Genomic DNA, 27,004 nt, shown 5'->3' with positions numbered 1-27,004 from the left:
GTGTCCCTGGAGTGCGGAAGAAGGAAGCCCTTGACCTGCTACTCTACTTTAAGAGTTGCCTAAGAAGCCCTCCAGAGATGAATTCTCTTCAGTGTTTGCAAGCCTGTATCTCTGTAGACAGACTTGGTTATAGAGGCTGCCTGTACTCTGGATCTGCTCCACTCCACTAACCAGGCCTAATGTTTATGCCATCGGCCTCATAAAGAGGTAGTTTTGGGGCCGATGGCTCAGCCAGTGAAGTGTTCACCTCATAGCATGAGGACCTGAAGCCATATAGGTAGGCACGGTAGTGCGCATCTCTGAGCCCAGAGTGGGGGAGGTGGGGCTCACTGGAGAGCCAGAGTAGCAGAAATCAGTGAGAATCCCCAGGTTTGGTATAGACCCTGTCTCAAAACTTTTAAGGAAGAGAGCGGCTGATCCCACCTGCAGATTCTTGCATATTTACACACGTGTATGCACACGCATGTGCAGCAAATAACGTCTTTTCTCACAGTGGCCAGCCAGTCTAACTTTCTTTCTATTGTTAAAACACTACCACCAAAAGAAACTTGGGGGAAAATTATTTACTTCAGTTTATAGGCCATCGTGAAGAGAAGTCAGGGCTGGAAGCTGGTGGCAGGAACTGAAGCAGGGTCATGGAGGAGCATTAATCACGTGCTTGCTCTGCAGGCTCCCACTCACCTTCCCTTTCCTAAACCACCCAGGACCACCTGCCTCGGGGCGGCACCACCCACAGTGGCCTGGGCCCTCGTACATCAGTCATGAACAGAGAAAATACCCCACAGCCTCGCCTGCAGACCTGTCTGATGAGGACGTCTTCGCAATTTAGTTCACTCTCCCCGATGACTCCAGCTTGGCATTAAGTTGACAGAAACTAAGCAGCTAGGAAACATGGGAGGAGGAGCGCCGCCTTCTTTTGTCCCTAACAGGAACATTGCCTTTTACCCAGTTGCACCGGCAGGAGCTGTGGATACAGTGGGATTTGACTCCAACACGTTCTCTTCGTGTCCCCTAGCGAGGGTTCTTTTCTAAATTCTGACTTTGCTCTCTTGGGTTTTGCAGGTGCTGCACATTCTACTGGGACCCCTTTTGAGCCACCACCTCATCACAGCAACTTTCTCAACCCTGCCGCTCACCTAGGTGAGTCAGACGGACGGATGGACGGACGGCGGGATCCTCCCTGCAGTCCCTCGTGGATAGTGCCCTTGGGATTTCCACCCCCAGCGGGGGTGGGGCACAGTGGCAGGAGCCTGAGGCAGCGGGTCATCCTGCATTCAGGGCTGCTGGTGCTCAGCGACCTTTCTCCTTCTTCTTCAGTTAATGCCCCACCCTATTGGCTGGTCCCCCACACACACCTGAGAGTGGGTTGTTCCGTCTGAGCCTAATCTAAGACACTTCCTCACACCTGTGCACAGAGGTTGTCTCCCGGGTGATTCTAGATTCAGTTAAATTGGCACTCGGTATTAACCATCACAAGGGACGTGGGGCGGAAAGTATTTCTCTGCATCTCAAGACACGTGTGTTCTGGGTGGGCTCGTCCTGCCTATACATCTAGGGTTCCCTCTAAGAGCTATAAAGAAAGAAGCAGGAGTGTTATAAAAGCTGCATTAGGGAGCCGCACTGTTTGCTTTTGACTTCTGCATACATTATTGTTAGCAGTTTACACCTCCTGTGACCATTCAATTATTTCCTCGAAGTGCAGTCAGTCATCACAGGCAGTAGTTCTTGGTGGGGAATATATAGGAAGATTATACATTTTTTTTTTGAGATGGGGGTCTCTCTCTATAGCTCTGGCTGACCTGGAACTTGCTCTGTGGACAAGGCTGGCCTTGAACTCAGCAGTGATCTGCCTGCCTCTGCCTCCCAAGTGCTGGGATTAAAGACCTGCACCACCACGCCCAGTTTTACTACTTATTTTTATTTTACACATATAAGTGTTTTGCCTACATGAATGTATGTCGTACATGTGCCTGAGTTGCCCTCAGAGGCCACAAGTGAGTGTCAGATTCCCTGGAACTGTTACAGACAGTCTTGAGTTCTTGGGTGGGTGCTGGGAATCAAACCCCAGTGCTCTCTCTAGTCCAGTAGCATCTCATTTTCTTCATGCATGTCCTCTTAGCACCTGGGAGGTAGAGGTGAGGCAGGAGGATCAGTTCAAGGCTAGCCTTGACTTAGATCAAGTTTGAAGGCAGCCTGAGTTAAATGAAACATGCCTTTAGAAAAAAAAGCGACAGAGGCAGAAACATTTTGCAGACAAGAAGGCAGCTTAGAACACTGGGTCCTGAGCTTGCTCAGTGTCACCCCAAATACAGAGCTGGGTCATGCAAAGGGTGACACTCTGGAAAATAAACCCCTGGGGACTCTCACTAACCCAATGCCTAAGTCCTGGCACAGAAAAACCCTTACACAGTCCATCAGGAGAGCGAAGGTGCATCACAGAGGGCCTATGGCTTTCCTGCCTGCCAAGACACCTGTGCTCCTCACTCACAAGTCCCTGACCACACCTCCTCCTTCCCCATCTCAGTCACAGAGCCTTTTAACCAGCTGTCTACATTCACGGGCACTCAGTGGCAATGCTTTCAGGGGACTTGGAAACCCTTCAGTTAGTGAGTACCTCTCAATATTTTGTTTTTTTTATATCTCCGTTTTACAATTTCTCTGACCCATATATGGCTTTAGACCTTTTGAGATGAAGGGAAACTTTACTTTGGGAAAACTAATTTAAGCTGAGTATATGGGTCAGTGACAGCACTTGCCTAAAATCCCCCAGTGAGGGCTTAGGGGCATGACTCAGTGATAGAGAGCCGGTCTAGCATGGGCAAGGCCCCGAGTTCCCTCCCCAGCACCACCACAAATCATTTAGAAGCAGAGGGAAGGGGCAGGTGTGGTCGAGCACAACTTTAATCCCGGCCCTCAGGAGGCAGAGACAGGCAGATCTCTGAGCTGTGGTCTACAGAGTTCCAGGCCAGCCAGAGCCACATAGTGAGGCTCTGTTGAAAATAAAGTGCAAACAAAGGGACCCTGAAGGGTAACATCACTTGGGGACGGAGAGATGTGGCTCAGTGGCTCTGCTCTTCCAGAGGACCCAAGCTTGGTTCCCAGCACCCACATGACCACTCATCACGATCTGTAACTCCAGGTCCAGGGGATCTAAAGCCTTCTTCTGGCTTTTATAGGCTGGGTATTGGTGCACACATGGTGTACATACAATCATGCAGACAAAACCCACACACATAAAGTAAAAATGAGTGAAGATGTATGGGGTTTATTATTATTGTTGGTGTTATCGTTATTATTATTATTTTCAACAAGTTTGGGTTAGAGCAGTCCAAACAGGTTTAACAATGAAGTTGGTTGTAAGTTCATAAGCCTCACAAGCCCACTGTTGGCATAGGCTCTGTACATCAGGAATAGGGACTTCCTCTGTCACTACAAGTAGTTTGCTTTGGTTACAGCTCAAAATAATAATAATAATAGAAGAAGTTAATTTTATTTTACTTTTGGTGGAACAAGGTTGAAAAAAGTCCAATGAAGAATAGCAAGCCTAGGAATGTGACTGGGTGGGCAGAGTGCTTGCCCAACGTGCAGGACATCCTCCATCCTCAGCAGTACCTAAATACTGTGAGATGTATAATCTTCCTACGGATCCCCCAGCAGGAACCGCAACCCTGTAATCCCAGCACTTGGGAAGTCGGAGGCAGTAGGATCATCCTTAGCTACACAGGGAGTTTGAAGCCAGCCAGGGACTCACAAGATCAAAAAGAAAGGAAGGAAGAAAAGTCAGTCAGTCAGACAACAGACAGACAGGCAGACAGCGGAAACACAGCATGCAGACTCGTGCATTCTTAAAGACATGATGAGGATCCTGCATGGTCTTTCCTGATGTTCATTTGACTAATGCCAGGAGTAGCATCTAGCACTTTCCCCTCTCCATCGATTTATTTTTATTTTTATTTTTTATTTTTGGTAAGGCTGTGAGCTGCCTCTGCAGTGTAGGACAAGTGTTCCTCTAATGAGTGTGTTAATCTCCTTCCTTTTCCAGCTGCCAATAACATGTATTCATTTTAACTCTGAATGCTGTTAAAGTTTTTGGTAAGTACCTTCACTCCGACAGGTTTCTAGTGAGATCTCTCTGAAACCGTTTTTTTGTTCTTCACTTCACCATTTCAGCACCCAACTCAGTGTTCGGCCACAAGGATAGCCCCAGTGTGCAGAACTTTAGCAATCCTCACGAACCCTGGAACCGGCTGCACCGAACGCCTCCGTCGTTCCCGACCCCTCCGCCCTGGCTGAAGCCAGGGGAGTTGGAGCGCAGTGCGTCCGCTGCAGCCCATGACAGAGATAGAGATGTAGGTAAACGAGACTCCTCCGTTAGTAAGGATGACAAGGAAAGGTAGGAAAAGAAACCGCTCTCGAGTCCCGCTGGGGGAGCCCGCCCTGTGCCACACGCCAGTCAGAACCAGCCACCTCCCCTCCCCCTCCCCCGGCCTCTGCCCCAGCCTTGTGCTTACGACCTCTGTAGCTCCCCAGTTCCTTACCCAATGCTTACCGCGCAAGTGCAAGTCAGTACCAAGCGGCCCTCCCTGCGGTACAGAGCAGATGGTGACCGTAGCCTGTCCCTAAGACACAGTGCAGCGAGACACACAAGCCACCCAAAGTCACTGAAACGTTAGCGTGTCCAAGTAGACATCTTCCTGTAGACAGCTGGTCGGAGCTTGGAGCCAGACACACACAGCATGTATCTGCCATGTTTGCTTTTGAGTCGTGAAGTCCATCCAGTCACCCATAGGTGGTTTTTTATTTGGTTTGGTTTTGTTTCTCTCTTCTCTCCCTCTTCATGCTCTCCTAGTAAGTCATGTTTGCATCGCCTCATCCTATTTTTCTTAAGTGTCATCCGAACTCGAAACCCTGGGGCTTGTAGAAATTATCAGAACAATTTTGTTTTTTCATTTTGCTTTGTTTTGTTTTTAACTAATCTGAATTTAGACCTGGGCAGCAGGAAGCCTTGCTTTGCAGTTGCATTTCCAGGGAATTGTTGATTTTACTGACCATTGTGGTCTGCATACTGATTCTTTTCTCAAAATCTATGTTGAAAGGAGAAATACCTCAGTATTTTTATGCAGAATGCCATAGACATTTCCTTTGTTTTCTTTGGGCTGTTTTTCATTTTGAGTGGACTGATAAGCCATGTCAATATACACTTGGCAAAAAAAAAAAAAAAAAAAAAAAAAAAAAAAAAAAAAAAAAAAAAGAAAGAATGAAAAGAAAAACAAACTCCAAACCCCTGATAGTTACTTCTTTTTGTACTTTTGGGGCTAGGGAAATGGCTCCATGGGTATTGCTCTTACCCTGCAAGTGTGAGGACCTAAGTTCAGATTCCCAGCATTTGTGCAAAGCCGAGCACGGTAAGAGGTGTGGGTGTGTAATCCCAGAGACTTTGTCCTACCTTGCCTTTGTGATCGACACCCAAGGCTGTCCTCTAACCTGCACAGTTGCTTGATAGTATGTGCTTGCAGATGTGCCTGTGCGCACGCGCGCGCGCGCACACACACACACTATATATATATATATACAGAAAAATTCAAATTTGATTCAGATCTTTAACTTGCCTTTGCTTTGTATATCGTGCATGTATATACCCTAATAATTTAAAAGAAATCAATGTTTCCAATTTTAAAAATGATTGATAAAGAGGCATATGCCTTTAATCCCAGCACTCCAGCAGTAGAGGTTAGTGCATCCTTGTGAGTTCAAGGCCAGCCTGGAATACATAGGCCAGCCAGGGATACCTAGAGAAACTCTGTCTAAAACATTAAATGATATGGTGTCTGTCATTGGTTGGTTTCATATGGGAGAAAAAGACAAATTACCATATAAGAAAGTTATAATTTCAAAAAACAAATCCCTCAGCCTATAGGAGTCCTAAAGTACTAAAGGGGCTGTACCCATAGAATGTGGAGTTTCTGAATCATTTATTCTTGAATAAAATATAGGCTTGCTTTGGTTTCTCTTAACAAAACCAGAATGCCCTCCAATATTGCAGTTGAGGGGAACTTGGAAGACGTTTGTATTCTTTTTTCTCCTTGTTGTTGTATTTTTGTCAACCTCTGTATGAAAGCAGGAAGCAGAATTTGTAGGACAGCTCCCTCCAACCCCACTGTGGTCCCTGAACTCTGATCTCCGCTACCTCTTTGTCCCCACGACCTCTGGCTCCTCCCCTCATCATCCCACATCTGTCCTGAGATGTGACCTATCTATCAGCTTTCTCCCTCTTATCTCTCAGAGTCTGGGCTGTTTATCTTCTGTTCTTCCACCTTTTATCTCCAGTCCATAGACGACACGACCTGACCAAGCCAGGTCCCTGGAAGTTTCCTTTTACAGTCTCTCCACGGGTCCTCTTACAGGACCTCAGTCAGCGAGGCTGTGTGCTCTGACCCCACATCTACGACAGCCTAATCTAGACACATCAGATGGGGGCTCTCTGCTTCTCCAGTAATCTGGAGGGTGGGGTTGCCTTTCCAATCCCCTTATTCTGTATCTGCATCCATGGTTCCCAACCTCTGAATGCTGTGACTTCCCAGCCGTAAAATTATTTTCACTGCTACCTCATAACTGTAATTTTGCTTGTTATAATCATGATATAAATAACTGTGTTTCCTGGTAGTCTTGGGCAACCCCTGTTGCCTAAGCGATCACGTGACCAAAGGGGTCACGGTGCACAGGTTAAGAACCACAGATCTACATCCATCAACTCGAAGTAATGCCTTCGTCCTGAGGGTCAGCTGCTGGAAAGCTCTCTCCTGTCTATATTAAACCCTCCCCACCTCAACTTTATATCCAAAGTGTGAATTAAAGTCTTAATTTGTGTTTGGGCTCTTAGAACTGTATTCTTAACCTAAAGCTATCCCCAGAAGCTAAACAGATGGGCTTCTGTGTTCCTCAGTGACCACCCTGGCTCACAATGGCACCGCGTGCACTTCCTTCGTGACCGTGATCAAGGCAGGTTCCTGGGACCCCCTACTCACCCTCATCTGTAGGCCTTCACCCGTGAAGCTGCCTCGAGAATCTAGATTAGAACAGGTGGCTGTTTTCGCCCTGAAGCAGGGCACGGTCTAGCTCGCCCTCACACCTCCATCTCATTGACCGCTCCTTGCCTGGCTGGCAAGCCCATTTCATTTCCCCCAGTCTCCCTCTCATAGGAAAAGCGTTATGAAAAGACACTCCAGCCATCCTTCCCCAGCACCTCCCTCCGATGAGCGCCCTGAGTCATAATGACCAGGGGTCATTTGAATACTGAGGCCCCTGAGAAAGATAAACTAAAAGAGAGGGAGAGAGACCAATCAGGATCCCGAAAGGACCCGACCACCGAAGAGCACAAAGCCAAGGAAGGCCATCTTCCCGAGAGAGATGGGCACAGCCCCGAGGGACATGCACCAGGCGAGGAACCCAGGTAGATGTCCTGGGTGCCATCACCTTATGTGAGGACACCGGATGTGGATAGCACCAGGCCTAATAGCACTTCTAGTTGGGAAGCCGAGCCACGCAAGGGTGAGCCGGCCTACGAGAACCCCAAGAAGAATTCCGAGGTCAAGGTCAAACATGAACACAAGGAAAACCACGCCCTACCTTCAGAGGCTCCACAGACCCATAGGACCTCAGAGGCACCTCCACCCAGCTCTTCAGCCAGGGCTAGCAAGCCCCCAGGGCCTCTGGCATCAATGCCCACGACCGTGGGAGTAACTGGCATCCACGCCATGAACAGTTCGGTAGTCTGGACAGGACACGCATGATGACCCCATTTATGGGCCTCAGTCCGATTGCAGGGGAAGAGCGCTTCCCGTATCCTATGTGGGACCCCTTGAGGGATCCTTACCATGACTTGGACATGCACCGAAGAGACCCTCTCTGGGCAGGGACTTTCTGCTCAGGAATGTCCCCCTGCACCGGCTCTCCACACCCCGGTTGTATGAAGCCAACCGCTCGTTCTGGGACAGGGAGCCTCATGATTATAACCACCACCACCATCACCATCACCTGCTGGCCGTGGACCCTCGACGGGATCATAAATGAGGTGGACACCTAGATGAACGCGAGCGGCTGCACGTGCTTCGGGAGGACTATGAGCACCCACGGTTGCACCGTGTGTACCCTGCTTCTCCAGATGGACACCTCTCATACCCAAGCCTGCTCACACCAGGCCTGACTAGTATGTACTACCCTCTCATCGGCCCTACTGCGGGCCACCAGAATGGACTACTTAACCAGACCCCGCCCACTGCGGCGCTCAGCGGTCTACCTCTGCTCATCTCCCCATCAGGGGGCCGCCCAGGATTCCCCCGGAGGACTTCGCCTCTGTTGGCGAAGAGAGAGGCCACCATCCCACACACTGAAGGACATTGAAGCTCGATAAGCCAGAAGGATAAGGCAGACCTCGCAGTGGGGGAGAAACCCCAGGGACACCCACCCCCAGACTCAAGAGACAACCCCCAAAACTGAGAGGTGCAGAGCCCAACTTTTCCCCTGGAGAATAATGGACAGAGACTCCGTTTGGATGTTGAAATGTTTTTGTGTATTAATGTTGTGATTTTTCAGACCTTTTAGCCAGGTCCTGTTTGTTCTCACTTTTCGTTACACTTTCGTTGTTGTTCCTCGCATAAAACTTTGATTTGAACCAAAATGGTGAAGGTGCTGACACGCAAGGATCTGATGATCATGGGGGCGGAGCGGGGGGGCGGAGCATCTGTCCATCACCCCGAGCTGTCTCAGAGGAGGAGGCTTGTGCATAGAGTGTAAAAAGAGATTGCTTCATGAGCGGATGGTTCAAATATGCAAAGGATAAAGGCGAAAGCTTTCCTTGTACAGATGTAAACAGGTAAAGCTTAAGTAACATGATACATTGATACTTCTTCGGATATGCTATTCACAAGTCTAAATAGTGTAATGTAAATGTGCTGTGTTATTAAAAACTGTGAACCAAGCTTCCAGACGTTTCTGTGTGCGGTGCCACTCATACTTAGGAAAGAAGCCCCCAGTGTCCTAGACTAGGTTCTGGAAGAGACGCCCCCAGGGCCAGAGCACCCCAATCCAGGTGTTGACCATTAGCTGCTCCAGTGTCCTTTGGTGATGATGGATGTATTTATGTTTTCTTCTGTGTTCTGAACAAAACCCACAACCAGAAGGAACTGGTTACACCTCAGCTGGTAGAGTCTTCACCTAGCATGCACAAAGCCCCGAGTTCCACCCCTGGCCACAGAGATTAGATGGGGGTGCAACACCTGTAATCCCCAGGACTTGGGAGATGGGGGCAGAAGGATCAGAAGTTCAAGGTCACAAGCAGTGAGGTGGCTCATTAGGATAAAGCGTTTGCTGCCAAGTCTCACAGATAATCTGAGTGAGGTGGATGGCGAAGACAGACTCCTGAGCGTTGTTTCTGTGACCTGTCTGCGCCTGTGCCCTTGCGGATGCACGTGGGAATGCAAACACAAACATCTGTTTGGTTTTACAGTTCAGGGTCATCCTGAGGCCAGGGTAAATTTCCTTAGACTGATGATGTAGAAACAGAGATGGCTGCTGAGTTGGGCTCCCCGAGTTTTGTCCTCACACTGTAGATCCACGAAGTAGGTGTCCTCTGACTTCCATATGTGTGCCCTCACATTTATATCCACACACGTGCACAAACAGGCATGCGTACACATGCTCCTTTTGAAAGTGTGGCACTCACTGGATTAAAGGTTTGCACCTCGGTGGGGGGAGAAAAGAGCAGTCGAGGTCCTTTAGATCTTCGGTAAGGTAGACGCAGAACAGAACCCAGGGATGCTGTGTGGACTTTGGAGGCTCCACAGAGTTCTTCGGAAAGTCAAGGGACATGTGACAACATTCCTGGTTGGAGGGAAAGGACACAGGGAGAGCTTACAGGCTTAAAAAATGCTGATCTGGGAGACTGGAGAGATGACCCAGGGGTTAAGATCGTGGCTCTCAGCAAACCACTGAACTGAGAACGGGACCCCCGTTGAAGGAATCAGAGAAAGAACTGGAAGAGCTTGAAGGGGCTAGAGACCCCATATGAACAACAATGCCAAGCAACCAGAGCTTCCAGGGACTAAGCCACTACCTAAAAGACTATACATGGACTGACCCTGGACTCTGACCTCATAGGTAGCAATGAATAGCCTAGTAAGAGCACCAGTGGAAGGGAAGCCCTGGGTCCTGCTAAGACTGAACCCCCAGTGAACCAGACTGTTGGGGGAGGGCGGCAATGGGGGAGGGTGGGGAGGAACACCCATAAGGAAGGGGAGGGGGAAGGGGATGTTTGCCCGGAAACCGGGAAAGGGAATAACACTCGAAATGTATATAAGAAATATTCAAGTTAATAAAAAAAAAAAAAAAAAGATCGTGGCTCTCAACCTTCTTAGTGCTGTGATCCTTCAGTACAATTTCTTACACGGTGACCCCAATCATAAAATTAATTTTGTCTCTACAACTGTAGTTTTGCTACTGCTAAGAATTGTAATGTGAACATCTGTTTTCTGGTGGTCTTAGGCAATCCCTGTGGAAGGGTCTTTTGACGTTCTCCCGGCCTCCCAGAAAAGAAATCAAGACACACATGTTAAGAACAGCTGTTGAGTTTGGTTCCTAGAACCTAGGTCAGTTGGCTCATGGCCACTTGTAACTCCAGTTTCCAGTGCACTTTTCCAACCTAGGAGAGCAAATGTTCTGGGGTGGGGGAGGAGCAGACAACCCCTAAACCTAAAAGAGTCAGAGCAGTAGTTGAGTGAAATGACTTAACACCATTTTATAGCTAGAGAAACTACCAGACTAGCAAAAACAAGACGGGAAGAAAAGAAAACCAGTGGGTTGGAAAACACACCAAATCCTGGGCTTTGCTGAATCCAGTCACAGATGTCACAGATGCTGTGTGACACGCTATTTCCGGCAGACCTTGCTGCCTCTTAACCACACACCTATTTCGGTATCACCATCTGCGGTGTCAGATCCTGGAAAAGTCACCCTCCAATCAGTCATGGTAGCTAATCCCACAGACATCAATCCATCTCGGCCTTTGCGTATTTCCCCTTCTAATTACATTGGGCACCTCGGCACTGATAGGTACCAGCACCAATGTGATTTCCCGCTGGCCTAAAGCTGCTCTAATTATCTCCACAATCTCTGACTGACAGTGATCTTGTTACCTTCTAATGGTACATGACAAGCGAAATGGCGGATATAACGATGTGATAATTACCGCTCTGGATGGGTATGTGTGACGGCCCTAGCTGTGCCTCCCTCCTCAGCCTCGATCAAGGTGGAGGGAGAAAACCAGATGCGATTGTTGACGCTCTGTGTGTACGGTGCACGAGAAGAGGGGAAGACAGAACTCTGTGGTAATGTTAGCCAAGACTTCTTTCCTGTCTGACTCTATCTTGAAAATCAAATTAGGCCTCCATAGCAATAATGAAGTTGAAAAAAGCACTTATCTCTAGAAACCCCCCTCCCTCATGAGCAGCCTCACTGCCAAGCCTGTCCACGTTCCTGAGTTCTAACTCAAAGTGTAACTTTTCTTGCTCCCCTCCTCCACCAAATACCAGCCCAAATCTTAGGCATGTTAATATTTGGGCTTTCTTTTTTCGGAGCTGGGGACCAAACCCAGGGCCTTGCGCTTGCTAGGCAAGCGCTCTAACCACTGAGCTACATCCCCAACCCATATTTGGGCTTTCTTGTTTCTCCAAGTCTCCCTTACCCTTTACAGATGACTGCAGACTTTCCTGGCTGGCACTGATTCAGAATGCTGTGTCTTCTCTGCTCTCTTCCTTTCAACACCTGCTGTAATCCTGTTTTTTTTCTCAAATGCTAACAAAACCGTCAAACTTCCTTCTGAGACAGTTTTTAATTTCTGTTGTCAAGAGACCAAGAACGTGGCAAAATTTAGCCCCAACTCTGAATAGCAAAGCCCCAATTGTTACACCATGGTCTGCTTTCAACGAGAGACAGCAAGTTCCCTGGACTCCTGCTATTGCATTCTATAGACACCAGAGGGAGCCATGAGAACATAGTTTAGCTGAACCTGGCCGCTGGTGCCCATGTGAAGGTGATTGGATAAACTTGGAAATCCTGGCTCTGAAGGTGAGGATGACTCTGAGCCAACTCTTCAAACGTCAGGCCAACTGGTGGAAACATTCTATTAACCGAGTCCTTGCTTTGTTCCCACTTTCTTCCTCCGTTCTCTCCCTCTCTTCCCAGGGGCCCCTCCCTTCTTCCTACGTCCCTTTTTTGAAGACTCTAAATTGTTTGCTTTCTCAAAACTGGAGGGCTTGGCATAATAGCTTCCTTAAGGCCCGGAAGGACCTATGCCTTCACACACTGCCAGGCTATTTCCTCTGCCATCCACAGAAAGGTCAAAGTGCAACACTATTTGCACTGAGAGGTGAGAGGCTGGGGGTGAAGCCACAGCTGCTAGCTAGGGTAGAATATAGATAGTTAGCACCAAATAGGGGAGCTTAGCAGGCTTGCTGGCAACCTTGCAGACACCACAGTATTCCTGTAGGAGATCATTGGTAATCTGAGAAACTATCACCTTGTGTGATCCTAGAGGGTGCAGAGAGCCTTATTCTCTGCCTCTACCCCCATTCCCCATCCTAACCCCGCACCCCCCTCAGCACCTCTACTCTGTTAGCCACAGCACTGCTCCCAGAACCACCAGCCCAGTTTCCAAATTCCGTGGTTTTCCCTTCCTCAGAGAATGTCTCAGCCACAAAGAGGATTTCAGCCTCTGATGCATGCCCCAGAACAATGGGGGAGATGCAGGGGTTATTCTGTCTAGTAAATTTTAAGAAGCATACACAAGGGATTTAAGAGAGGCACATGCCAGGTCTGTGTATGCATGGAACTACTACAGTGAATTTTACTAAACTGTGCAGTTAATGGAAGTTAAATACAATGTTAAGAATCGGAGTACTTAGCTATTGTTACAGTGCAGTGCTGGTGATGGAACCCAGAGCCTTGTAGATGCTCAAGAAGTACTGATGACTTGAATGACACCACCCAAGATAGGTGCTCTACCACTGAGCCATGCCCCAGCCCCTCACTGGGGGATTCTAGGCAGGGGCTCTACCACTGAGCCATGCCCCCAGCCTCTCACTGGGGATTCTAGGCAGGGGCTCTACCACTGAGCCATGCCCCAGCCCATCACTGGGGGATTCTAGGCAGGGCTCTATCACTGAGCCATGCCCCAGCCCCTCACTGGGGGATTCTAGGCAGGGGCTCTACCACTGAGCCACACTCAGCCCCTCATTGGGGGATTCTAGGCAGGGGCTCTACCACTGAGCCACACCCAGCCCCTCACTGGGGGATTCTAGGCAGGGGCTCTACCACTGAGCCACACCCAGCCCCTCACATTCTAGGCAGGGGCTCTAGCGCTGAGCCACACCCCCCCCACTGGGGGATTCTAGGCAGGGGCTCTACCACTGAGCCACACCCCAGCCCCTCACTGGGGGATTCTAGGCAGGGGCTCTACCACTGAGCCATGCCCCCAGCCCCTCACTGGGGGATTCTAGGCAGGGGCTCTACCACTGAGCCACGCCCCTAGCCCCTCACTGGGGATTCTAGGCAGGGGCTCACCACTGAGCCACACCCAGCCCCTCACTGGGGGATTCTAGGCAGGGGCTCTACCACTGAGCCACATCCAGCCCCTCACTGGGAGATTCTAGGCAGGGGCTCTACCACTGAGCCATGCCCCCAGCCCCTCACTGGGGATTCTAGGCAGGGTCTCTACCACTGAGCCACACCCAGCCCCTCCCTGGGGGATTCTAGGCAGGGGCTCTACCACTGAACCACACCCCCAGCCCCTCACTGGGGGATTCTAGGCAGGGGCTCTACCACTGAGCCACACCCAGCCCCTCACTGGAAGATTCTAGGCAGGGGCTCTACCACTGAGCTACACCCAGCCCCTTACTGGAGGATTCTAGGCAGGGCCTTTACCACCGAGTCACGCCCCAGCCCCTCTTTGGAGGATTCTAAATATGTGCTCTATTGCTATATCTTGCTTCCTATCCCCACACAAGTCTTGCCCAGAGTGGGATAATTCAGTTGAGACAAGCACAGAGCCAGGCAGGACATAAAGTGTACAAGCATTTAGAAGCAACCAGAGCAGAAGGACCAGCCACAGAAGCCATGGAGGGAGGCAGAAAAAGGTGTTTATATTAACTGGGATTCTCTACAAGAACAGAACTGATAGAATGAATGTATACATGGGGGATTTATTAGAATAGCTTACAGGTTGTGGTCAAGCTAGGTAGTGGCAGTCTATCCACAGAAAGTCCAAGAATCCAGTGGTTACTAAGTGCACACAGCTGGTCTTCAGTGTATGCCAGAATCCCGAAGAAGCTGGCTCTAATGTCGGTGAGGGAATGGTCTTGCAGTGAGAGCAAGCAGGGAAGTCAGAGAGCTTTCATCTTCCATGCCTTTTATATAGGCTGCCACCAGGAGGTTTGACCCCAATTAAAGGTGAGTCTTCTTCTCCCAAAACTCCCAGAATAAAAGCGGGTCTTCCCACAACAAGTTATTTAATTAAGAAAATTCCCTCACAGGTATCGTTAATTCCAGAAGTAGTCAAGTTGACAACCAAGAATATCGATCACAGTGTGGGCAGGTCTGTCCTGGAAGACAGGGGAGGAAGCAATTCAAGAAGGAGGGAAAGAAGAAAAAAGAGAAAAGGGGAGAGAGAAATGTGGTGATAGAAACCAAGAGCAAGGAGTCTGTCCTTTTCAGCGATGAAGCTGAAAATCTGTTCAGTTTGAGTAAGGTTTCAGGAGCACATGGAGCGAAGCAGGTCTTTGGACACCAGGGGGCGCGCTAAACCATCCCATTAGAAAAATTTCCATAGGAAGTAGGCAGAATGTGTTTAGTTTGTGAGTTACTCTATGTCCTAGGGATCTTTCGTCCTCCTCGTCCCCCTCGTCCCCCTCATCCCTGTCTTCCTCGTCCTCCTCGTCCTCCCTCGTCCTCCTCGTCCTCCCTCGTCCTCCCTCGTCCTTCTGTCCCTTCGTCCCCCTTGTCCCCCTCATCCCTGTCTTCCTCATCCTCATCCTCGTCCTCGTCCCTCGTCCTCCTGGTCCTCCTGGTCCTCCTGGTCCTCCTGGTCCTCCTGGTCCTCCTGGTCCTCCTCCTCCTCCTCCTCCTCCTCCTCCTCCTCCTCCTCCTCCTCCACCTCCTCCATGTCTTTCTCCTCCACCTCCTCCATGTCTTTCTCCTCCTTCTCCTTTTCTTTTGGTAGGGGGCTGTTTTGTTTTTGTTTAGATGAGGTCTCCCTGTATACCTAGGCTGTACTGAAACTCACCACGTAACTCTTTTTGGCCTCAAACTCCCCATTCTCTTACCTCTGTGGGCATGACAAGGTGTTCCAGACCTGGCTTGGTGTACATCTCCTGTGTTCACGAGGTTTCCGCACACTGAACACAGCCGCAGGGTTGGCTCTGTGCTCTGCTGTGTCATATAATGTTAGAGGAGAGCTGATGTTTTAAGACAGTGTGACATATCACTGTCTTAGTTAGTGTTAGTTAGTAACTGTGAGTTAGTTGTTAACCTGGGAAAGAAAAATTTAGGTGAATCAAAGAACCTTGCTGGGTTGCATGAGCAGTGGGCTATAATCACTTTCCTGGATAAAGAGTTGCTTTATGTTTGATAGCTGGCACCTTCTTGCTGTGCCCTCCCTTGGTGGGAGAGGATACAGAGTCTGCAGGAGTCCAGAGTCTGCATTAAAAGGGCATTAATTTCCTGTTTAAGTGCCCCACCCTCATAGACACAGTCACCTCTGAGGACTCCAACTCCCCAAACTGTCTAATTGAGGATTGTATGTCCAGAGAGAGAGAGAGAGAGAGAGAGAGAGAGAGAGAGAGAGAGAGAGAGAGAGGTGGGTGCTAGTGAAGGGGGAGGGGAGAGAAGGGGGAGGAGCGTACAGGGGGAGGGTGGTCTGGACCACATCGTTCTTGTTTCCAGCCTGGCCACACTGGATCAATCCCCTTTCTTTGCTTTTACTGTACTTGTCTGTTTAATTGGCTTACTGAGGACTGGCGAACGAGTCTGGCTTGTTAGAGCTCCCAGGGTCCAGGCTCTGTCCCTAACAATGCCAGTAACAACAGGGTGTCATGTCAGTCCTTCTACCCAAGTTTCCCAAGTGCCACCATGCCCTGCTTCTTGCCTTTTATGTGACTGAGTGAACGTATTTTTGTGCCATGCTGGGAATGGAGCCTAAAGACTTGTGGATTCTGTGAGAGGAATCCCAAGCCTCATTCCCTATTGGCTATGACATAAGAGTAAAACAGTTCTGACCTCCCCACTAAATGTCATTTAAACAATCTCTCCAGAGCTCTGCAAGGCCTTCCAGAATCTCCTCTGTATGAAGATGTGTGTGATAATTACAGCCACCGCTGGCTCCCAGGGCTGTTACACATTGAAGTGCCTTGACAAGCCAGGGTATCTGAGGTTTGGGGAAGCTGCCCCTCATGTCCTGCTGTTGCAAATATGACTTCTTAGCGAGTCATATTTGAACCTTTCAAACAGCCTTGGAATGCCTGTGAGAACACAGGCAGGAAATAAAAGAATGCAAACCAAACAGGCAATCCTTCTGAGTGGAGCCGTAAGTGTTTTAGGCAGCAGTGGTGCCAGTGCAATCCGTGCTGGGGTGAACCAATTCCCAGCTCTTAAAGGGGAGGCTTGGGCTGCAGACCTTGTTCAGTTGCTGAACTTGCCCAAAGCCCTGGGTTCTCCCCATAGCCCAGCATAAACCAGGCTTGGCTGTCATCCCTGCAACCCTAGCGTTCAAGGTGGGAGCTGTCAGAGCAAGAAGAGTTCGAGGTCACCCTCAGCTATGCAGTGAGTCTGCATTAATGGCGTGAGGGAGGAGGCACACATTTGACGATGGCAGGACTGGGAAGAATGGGATGCATAGTACTCTGGGGCTTTGAAGCCAATATAAAACTGCCATTTATATATATATATTTACATATGTTTATAAATTTATACACAGTTTGTATATATATAAATATATAAACACATATAAACATAAATATATTTGAACATATAAAACTATATTTATATTTTATATATACAATATATAAAATATTATATAATATATTGTATATTCTGTTATATGAATATAAATATAAATAATACATAATATGGTTGGCACACACACACACACGCACATGCACACACACACACACACACAAACGCACACACATGACTTTTTGATAAATGGTTTCTCCGTGTAGCCCTGACTGCCCTGAAGCTCACTCTGTAGACCAGAGTGTCCTCCGACTCTCAGAGATCTGCCTGCCTCTGCCTCCCAAGTGATGAAATTGCAATCTTAACCTGAGCGATGAAGCTCTTTTAGTCACTCAAGTAAATTACAGAGTCAAGCCACCATGACGGGATGTAGCAGATACTCAAGCACGGTTCTCGGGAGAGCAAAATCTTTTCATGTTCACACATAAAGAGTCAAGACTTAGGGGATTTGGGTTACTACGGCTACGTTGCCTGGGGTCTCAATTCTGTTACTCTGTGGGGAGCACTCAGGCAATATGGCTGTGTTGTTTGTCCTCAAATATCCTTCCTTCTCTTGACTCTGAATAGTCTTGGGTCATTCTGAAAGAGGAAGAGAGACCAGTCTCCCGAAATCTTGTCCACTTTGGGGTATGTGTATGTGTGTGTTTATGTGTGTACACATGTGTATGTGCCTGTGATGGCCAGAGATTGATATTGGTTTTCTCAATTGTGTCCCCTTTATTTAAATGTCTTTAAAAAGATTTTAATTAATGAATGAATGAATTAATTTGTGTTTGTATTTGTGCTATTGAGTGCTGTGCCTGTGGAAGCCAGGAGAGGGCAGTGGGTGCTCTCAAGCTGGAGTTACAGGTGGCTAGGATCTGAACTCACATCCTCTACAAGAGCAGTATAGACTGTCAGCTTCTGTGCCAATGCTCCAGCACCATATATATATATATATATTCTTTGAGAGTGTTTTGATCATAGCCACCCTCTCCTTTCCTTCAATTCCTCCCAGATTCCCCCTTTTGTACCCCTTCCAATGTCATGACTCCTATTATTATTATTATTATTATTAATATATTATTATTATTATTAGTAGTAGTAGTGGTAATTATTACTATTATTATTACTCACTAAATCCAAGACGGCATTCACTGCAGAAGCGCTGTCAACCCCATCCCAGCGGCTGTCACCTTCCAGTGGCCTCTCAGTGATTCTCCATGCTGTAGTTTGTCTGACTCGCTCTGGCTCCTAAGTACACTGGGCCTCTTGTGTCCAGAAGACGTAACTCCTTTGCACTCTCCTCCGCCATCCATCCGGCTGGCTCTCACAGCCTTTCTTCCCTCTCTTCTGAGGTGTCTCCTGAGCCTTGGGGACTGGGTGTGACATAGAGTGTAGATGTCGCACTTGGGGCTGAGCAAGCCACAGACGTTTGTTCTCTGTACTTTGACGAGTTGCAAGTCTCTCTATTCACCACCATGAACTGCAGAAAGAGATATGATGGCTGAGCGCTGGTTTGGTCATCCCTGGCCGGAGGGGTAGGCCATGTATCATTTTTTGGAGGCACAGTCTCTCACTGAACCTTGAGCTCACTCATTCAGCTAGGCAGGCCACTTGCCCCACCCCCTACCCCTACCCCACCCCCACCTCCACCCTCACCCCCAGCTCTGCTGTTGCACCCAGCTCTTATGTGGAAGATGAAGATCTGCATTCAAATCATCAGACTCATACAGAAATCCCATTAGAGGCTGAGCCACCTCCCCAGCCTCAGAATGCCACCCCGATTTTGTTCTTACTGTGTTGGGCTTCAGATTCCTTAGAATTTAGATCAATTAAGCGGTAGATTATTAAGATGTATGAAGTTGAGTTTTCCTAAGAAAGTGGGATTTACAGTATCCATGGGAACAGCATCAACTACTTAATGGTTTTATAAGAAGAAAATGTAACCAAACGCATAGATAAAAGGTGGTACCTTTTAAAAATCAGCTGAAGAGAAAGATGCTGCCTTCGGCACGTCCAGAGAGGTTTTCAGTCAAGCGGGGATGGCAACCTCGCTGTCCTTACAAATCAGAATCTCATCTGAGTCCTTAACCTTCTCAGAGAAGGGAGGAACATAGAAAGGAAGTTCAAATAAAAATGTATTTCACAAAGTAATCGTTACTTGCTTTGGGGTGAACTTCAGTCTCTTATTTTCTGTCTGGAAACGAAGAAGATGCTGGAAGCTGTGTGGAGGTGTACATCTGCAGCCTAAGCCCTCAGGCTGAGGCAACAGGAGTTTGAACTCATGAAGAACCAGCCTGCCTCCATCTTGGGCTCAACAGCCATCTTGTAGTAAAGACAAACGAGGTTTGAACCTGTTTATGGTTAAACCTCTGTCTCTCAAGGATTGGGTTGTGCCCCACCTGTAACCTTAGCTACAAATGGTTCTGTACTGCCTGTTCCAGAAATGGCAATCATGGTTTTTTGGTTTTTGTTGTTGTTCATTTGTTTCTTATTTGTTTCAAAGTTGCAACCTTACCTTTGTTTCAAAAGGTTCTATGACCACCCGATTGCCTTCTTTTGCCCACCTTTCAAGAAGGGCTAAGTTGTTATACTGTTCTGCCAGTTTTGCCCACCAAATCCCCCTTGGGAAACTACTATGCTATAAAAGCCTTGTCTTCCTCACATCCAATGCTGACATCTCAAACTCTACCCCAGTGGGAGGCAGCCCATGTACACAAATTGGGAGAGAGAGAGAAAAAGCTTGCTTTAATGGATTGCTTGCTTTAGTGAATTCGGCCGCGATGATTTGAGTCTTTCCCCTCTCATCTTTGGGGTTAACATCCCAGCCTAAGCTCTATAACAAGGCCCTGCACCAAAAATAAAAGAGGGATTTGGAAAGATGGCTCAGTTGGTAAAGTACATCCCAGGCAAGCAGGAGGACTGACTGACTGCAGCCCCCAGCACTCACATAAAAGCCAGGCATGGCAGTGTGTCTGTAAATATTAGCATTGAGGAGTCAGAAGAAGTAGGAGGCTCCTTGAAGCTCACTGGCCAGCCTGGTCTAATTGATAAACTCCAGATCCAGCCAGAGACACTGCCTCAAAACAAACAAGCAAACAAACATACAAACAAACAAAGAGCTAAAACAAGATGCAGAGCAACTGAAAAAGGCACCTGCCATAAACTTTTAGCCTCCACACCCACCTGTGCTCACAAGCACGCACACCTGCCGGGGTTCTCTGTCTCTGCCTCCTATGTCCCCATAGCAGCACTGGGCTTATGAGTATCGGAGCCACGGCATCCGGTGGGTTCTGGTCTTGAACTCAGGCTTTCGTGGATCTATGGCAAATGCTTCACCTGTTGAGTCTCCACCCTGGTCCTGCCTCTGCTTCTTGAGTGCTGTGGTAACACGCATGTTCCCCTGTGCCTGACCTCTTTTCTAATTTTAATCCAAATTCTTTCTTAGTTGTTCCGTTGATAGAGTTTTTCTGTGTAGGCCAGGCTAGCCTCAAACTCACAGCAATCCTTCTGCCTCAGGTTTCCAAGTGCTGGGATTACAAACATGAGCTACCATGCTTAGTTTAAATAATCTAATAAATCAGAACAGTGGACAGAAAAGCTTTTCCAAGTCCCAGGAATGTCATTAAATCTGAGGGTAGTCTTGGGAACTCTTTGACAAAGAATGTACAAAGACTAGGGGTCTCCCACATCTCATGTTTTATCTGAAGGAACAGGGAAATGAATCATATCTAGCGGGAGGACTTCCTTGCCCCATGTTTGGTTTGGGAATATAAATTACCTGATCAATTAGCTTATTTATCCATTCTCCCTCCATTAATCTCTAATCAATTCCTCAGAACTCAGAGAAAACACATATTGAATTTCCTTTTTCCACCAGCTCCCGGCAGCCATCATAATTTGGAGGCGATTTTGTCCCGTTATGAAAGGCTCACACAAAAGAATCCAATCATTTTACTGCCTGATAAATCTCTGCTCTCCTCAAGGACATAACTGCTGTTTGCCATCCAAGCCACACTCCTCCAGTGTCTGGCTCTCCCCTCAGTAGGATGTGGAGGTCCCGGGCTCTCTAGTTTCTAGTCTGGCTGTCTGGGAGGATGGAGAGAAGACTGAAAAAGGAAAGGAAAGGGAAGATCTACAACAGAGTAGGGATGTGTGCAGATAACAAAGTTGCTTAGAGGGCTGAAGTTCAGTTCCTGCAGACACGCACAGGCAACACACACGCATGCGCGCGCGCGCACACACACACACACACACACACACACACACACACACACACACGATACAGATGTTGAGAGAAAGGACCTGAGTGAGGAGCTGCTGATGCTGCTGAGGTGTTTGTTACTGGTATATAACCAGAGTCTCAGGACAGAAGTCTTGGCTCTACAAGTCCTAACATCTAGGCTCAGTACATTTATCCTTGTAAACTAGGAAAATAGACGTGTGTTTGTATGTGTGTGTGCATGCATGAGCATGTATGTGTGAATGCTCCTTATGCATGTGCACACAGGGCCTGTGGCAACCAGAAGAGGGTGTCAGTTTCCGTGGAGATGGTGTCACAGGCAGTTATGAGCTACCCAGTACAGACACTGAAAACCAAACCTCGTTTCTTTGCAAGTGCAATACGTACTCTTAGCCACTGAGCTGGTTCTTCAGCCAAGAGAGTGGGAGGGAGGAAGAGGGAAAGGGTCCAGGGACTCTAAGCCTGTCCTTGGGTTCTGGCACGAGCCTTTAGCCTTCTGTACAGGAAGAATTGGAGTAGAAGCAGCCGGTATGCCTGCTCAAGCAGTCGTGTGTGTGTGTGTGTGTGTGTGTGTGTGTGTGTGTGTGTGTGTGTGTGTGTGTGTACATGTGTGGTATAGAGCTGAGAAGCCAACCTTGCCTATCATTTTAAGGTGCCATTCATATTTTTTGAAAGGTGTCTTGTTGGTCTAGAACTCAGAGAGTAGGCAAAGCTGGTTGACCAGCAAGACCTACAGTCCCTTTGTTTCTGCTTCTCCAGGATAGGGATAGCCATGTCCAGCTTTCGTGTGGGTTCTGGGAACTAAACTCAGGTCTCCATGCTCGTACTACAAGTTCTTTACCTTAACCTGAGCTCCTAAGACTCATCTTTATAAACAAAGGCATCCTGTCTAGGCTTCTCTCTCTGGTTTGGTCCTTTGGTCCAGAGAGATGGAGCTCATGTCTGGGAACGTTTTTAGGCTGCTGCCGTGTTCTTCTCTTCTCTGGCAGTGCTCTCAGTGTCATCTTTAGGGGGTGAGGCCATTGCATAGTCTCTCCAGGATGTAATGCTTGCTTACAGCCACCTTGATGACTTCTGGCTTTTCCTCAAGCCCCCACTGAGGCTGGGGCCAGTTGGGGATTTCTGATTCCAGTCTCTGCAGGGATTTAAAGGTATCAATTCCCAAATGGAGCTTGGCTCTCCCACTATTTAAAAATCCTATTTGGTAAGCACTTCACAGAGTAAATAACAGAGAGAGAGAGAGAGAGAGAGAGAGAGAGAGAGAGAGAGAGAGAGAGAGAGAGAGAGAGAGAGACAGATATTTTACTTAGAAGAATACATCTTCCCTGCCGCTGGACCAAAGAGTTCCCTGTTTTTCTTGAATGTAGGAGAGAATCTCTTTTACTTTGTATTTGGTGTTGCCAGAGGGTTGCCATGTGGGGGTGGGTGGTAAAGGGCAAGACAACCTGGCTAGAAGCTGATTTGACTACAGAGCTGTATTAAGTTAAGATATCCCATGACCACCCTAACAGTAAAGACATGCGATCACCCCAAGACAACTGGAACCAGTTGGTATCTATATGTCATCAGCCTTGCAAATGAGCATATGATGCTGTGATATGGCCAGAAAAAAAATTCAGGATAGCAAAGGAGACTAAACCTTATTCCTGGACCACCATGAGATATTATTAGAGTTCTTCTTTCCCCCCAGATAACTCCTTAATGTTCTTCCTCTCCATTGAGGTTTGCCCAAATAAATGAGCAATCCAAAAATCTCCCATGATGCATCTCTCTCTTTTTTATTAGATATATTTCTTTACTTACATTTCAAATGTTATTCTCTTTCCTGGTTTCCTGTCCATAAGCCCTCCTCCCCTCCCCCTCCCCCATACAGGTATTCCCCCATCCATCCCCCTTCCCCTCCATATTTCCCTGCACTGGGGATCCAACCTTGCCAGGACCAAGGGCTTCCCCTTCCACTGGTGCTCCAACAAGGCTATTCTCTGCTACATATGCAGTTGTAGTCCCGGGTCAGTCCATGTATAGTCTTTCGGTAGTGGTTTAGTCCTTGGAAGCTCTGGTTGGCATTGTTCTTTTTTTTTTTTAATTTTTTTTATTAACTTGAGTATTTCTTATTTACATTTTGAATGTTATTCCCTTTCCCGGTTTCCAGGCCAACATCCCCCTACCCCTTCCCTCCCCTTCTTTATGGGTGTTCCCCTCCCCATCCTCCCCCCATTACCACCTCCCCCCCAACAATCACGTTCACTGAGGGTTCAGTCTTAGCAGGACCCAGGGCTTCCCCTTCCACTGGTGCCCTTACTAGGCTATTCATTGCTACCTATGAGGTTAGAGTCCAGGGTCAGTCCATGTATAGTCTTTGGGTAGTGGCTTAGTCCCTGGAAGTTCTGGTTGCTTGGCATTATTGTTCATAAGGGGTCTTGAGCCCCTTCAAGCTCTTCCAGTCCTTTCTCTGATTCCTTCAACAGGGGTCCTGTTCTCAGTTCAGTGGTTTGCTGCTGGCATTTGCCTCTGTATTTGCTGTATTCTAGCTGTGTCTCTCAGGAGAGATCTACATCCGGTTCCTGTCGGCCTGCATTTCTTTGCTTCATCCATCTTATCTAATTGGGTGGCTGTATATGTATGGGCCACATGTGGGGCAGGCTCTGAATGGGTGTTCCTTCTGCCTCTGTTTTAATCTTTGCCTCCCTATTCCCTGCCAAGGGTATTCTTGTTCCCCCTTTAAAGAAGGAATGAAGCATTCACATTTTGATCATCCGTCTTGAGTTTCATGTGTTCTGTGCATCTAGGGTAATTCAAGCATTTGGGCTAATAGCCACTTATCAATGAGTACATACCATGTGTGTTTTTCTGTGATTGGGTTACCTCACTCAGGATGATATTTTCCAGTTCCCTCCATTTGCCTATGAATTTCATAAAGTCATTGTTTTTGATAGCTGAGTAATATTCCATTGTGTAGATGTACACATTTTCTGTATCCATTCCTCTGTTGAAGGGCATCTGGGTTCTTTCCAGCTTCTGGCTATTATAAATAAGGCTGCTATGAACATAGTGGAGCACGTGTCTTTTTTATATGTTGGGGCATCTTTTGGGTATATGCCCAGGAGAGATGTAGCTGGGTCCTCAGGTAGTTCAATGTCCAATTTTCTGAGGAACCTCCAGACTGATTTCCAGAATGGTTGTACCAGTCTGCAATCCCACCAACAATGGAGGAGTGTTCCTCTTTCTCCACATCCTTGCCAGCATTTGCTATCATCTGAGTTTTTGATCTTAGCCATTCTGACTGGTGTGAGGTGAAATCTCAGGGTTGTTTTGATTAGCATTTCCCTTATGACTAAAGATGTTGAACATTTCTTTAGGTGTTTCTCAGCCATTCGGCATTCCTCAGCTGTGAATTCTTTGTTTAGCTCTGAACCCCATTTTTTAATAGGGTTATTTGTCTCCCTGCGGTCTAACTTCTTGAGTTCTTTGTATATTTTGGATATAAGGCCTCTATCTGTTGTAGGATTGGTAAAGATCTTTTCCCAATCTGTTGGTTGCCGTTTTGTCCTAACCACAGTGTCCTTTGCCTTACAGAAGCTTTGCAGTTTTATGAGATCCCATTTGTCGATTCTTGATCTTAGAGCATAAGCCATTGGTGTTTTGTTCAGGAAATTTTTTCCAGTGCCCATGTGTTAGAGATGCTTCCCCACTTTTTCTTCTCTTAGTTTGAGTGTATCTGGTTTGATGTGGAGGTCCTTGATCCACTTGGACTTAAGCTTTGTACAGGGTGATAAGCATGGATCAATCTGCATTCTTCTACATGTTGACCTCCAGTTGAACCAGCACCATTTGCTGAAAATGCTATCTTTTTTCCATTGGATGGTTTTGGCTCCTTTGTCAAAAATCAAGTGACCATAGGTGTGCAGGTTCATTTCTGGGTACTCTGTTCTATTCCACTGGTGTATCTGCCTGTCTCTGTACCAATACCATGCAGTTTTTATCACTATTGCTCTGTAATACTGCTTGAGTTCAGGGAGCTTTATTTCCCCGGAAGTCCTTTTATTTTTGAGGATAGTTTTAGCTATCCTAGATATTTTTTATTCCAGATGAATTTGCAAATTGTTCTATCTAACTCTTTGAAGAATTGGATTAGTATTTTGATGGGGATTGCATTGAATCTGTACATTGCTTTTGGTAAAATGGCCATTTTTACTATATTAATCCTGCCAATCCATGAGCATGGGAGATCTTTCCATCTTCTGAGGTCTTCTTCAATTTCTTTCTTCAGGGGCTTGAAGTTCTTATTGTACAGATCTTTTACTTGCTTGGTTAAAGTCACACCGAGGTACTTTATATTATTTGGGACTATTATGAAGGGTGTCGTTTCCCTAATTTCTTTCTCGGCTTGTTTCTCTTTTGTGTAGAGGAAGGCTACTGATTTATTTGAGTTAATTTTATACCCAGCCACATTGCTGAAGTTGTTTATCAGCTTTAGTAGTTCTCTGGTGGAACTTTTGGGATCACTTAAATATACTATCATATCATCTGCAAATAGTGATATTTTGACTTCTTCTTTCCCAATCTATATCCCCTTGATCTCCTTTTGTTGTCTGATTGCTCTGGCTAGAACTTCAAGAACTATATTGAATAAGTAGGGAGAGAGTGGGCAGCCTTGTCTAGTCCCTGATTTTAGTGGGATTGCTTCAAGTTTCTCTCCATTTAGTTTAATGTTAGCCACTGGTTTGCTGTATATGGCTTTTTTTTTACTATGTTTAGGTATGGGCCTTGAATTCTGTTCTTTCCAGGACTTTTATCATGAAGGGTGTTGAATTTTGTCAAATGTTTTCTCAGCATCTAATGAAATGATCATGTGGTTTTGTTCTTTCAGTTTGTTTATATAATGGATCATGTTGATGGTTTTCTGTATATTAAACCATCCCTGCATGCCTGGGATGAAGCCTACTTGATCATGGTGGATGATTGTTTTGATGTGGTCTTGGATTTGGTTTGGCAGAATTTTATTGAGTATTTTTGCGTCGATATTCATAAGGGAAATTGGTCTGAAGTTCTCTTTCTTTGTTGGGTCTTTGTGTGGTTTAGGTATAAGAGTAATTGTGGCTTCATAGAATGAATTCAGTAGTGCTACATCTGTTTCAATTTTGTGGAATAGTTTGGATAGTATTGGTATGAGGTCTTCTATGAAGGTCTGATAGAATTCTGCACTAAACCCGTCTGGACCTGGGCTCTTTTGGTTGGGAGACCTTTAATGACTGCTTCTATTTCCTTAGGAGTTATGGGGTTGTTTAACTGGTTTATCTGTTCCTGATTTAACTGGTATCTGGTATCTGTCTAGGAAATTGTCCATTTCCTGCAGATTTTCAAGTTTTGTTGAACATAGGCTTTTATAGTAAGATCTGATGATTTTTTGAATTTCCTCTGAATCTGTAGTTATGTCTCCCTTTTCATTTCTGATTTTGTTAATTTGGACACACTCTGTGTCCTCTCGTTAATCTGGCTAAGGGTTTATCTATCTTGTTGATTTTCTCAAAGAACCAACTTTTGGTTCTGTTGATTCTTTCTATGGTCCTTTTTGTTTCTACTTGGTTGATTTCAGCTCTGAGTTTGATTATTTCCTGCCTTCTACTCCTCCTGGGTGTATTTGCTTCTTTTTGTTCTAGAGCTTTTAGGTGTGCTGTCAAGCTGCTGACATATGCTCTTTCCTGTTTCTTTCTGCAGGCA

At 47.0% G+C, this 27,004-nt stretch overlaps 1 pseudogene; it reads left to right on the top strand.

Annotated features, from left to right (window-relative positions):
- Positions 1 to 2,583: 2,583 nt before the first annotated feature.
- Positions 2,584 to 8,721, top strand: LOC116885892 (annotated as a pseudogene).
- The last annotated feature ends 18,283 nt before the right edge of the window (positions 8,722 to 27,004 follow it).

This window comes from Rattus rattus, chromosome 16, assembly GCF_011064425.1.
Source record: "Rattus rattus isolate New Zealand chromosome 16, Rrattus_CSIRO_v1, whole genome shotgun sequence".
NCBI classification, from domain to species: Eukaryota; Metazoa; Chordata; class Mammalia; order Rodentia; family Muridae; genus Rattus; species Rattus rattus.
Note: the sequence above shows the minus strand (reverse complement) of the source record. Positions and strands in the feature narration are given on the sequence as shown.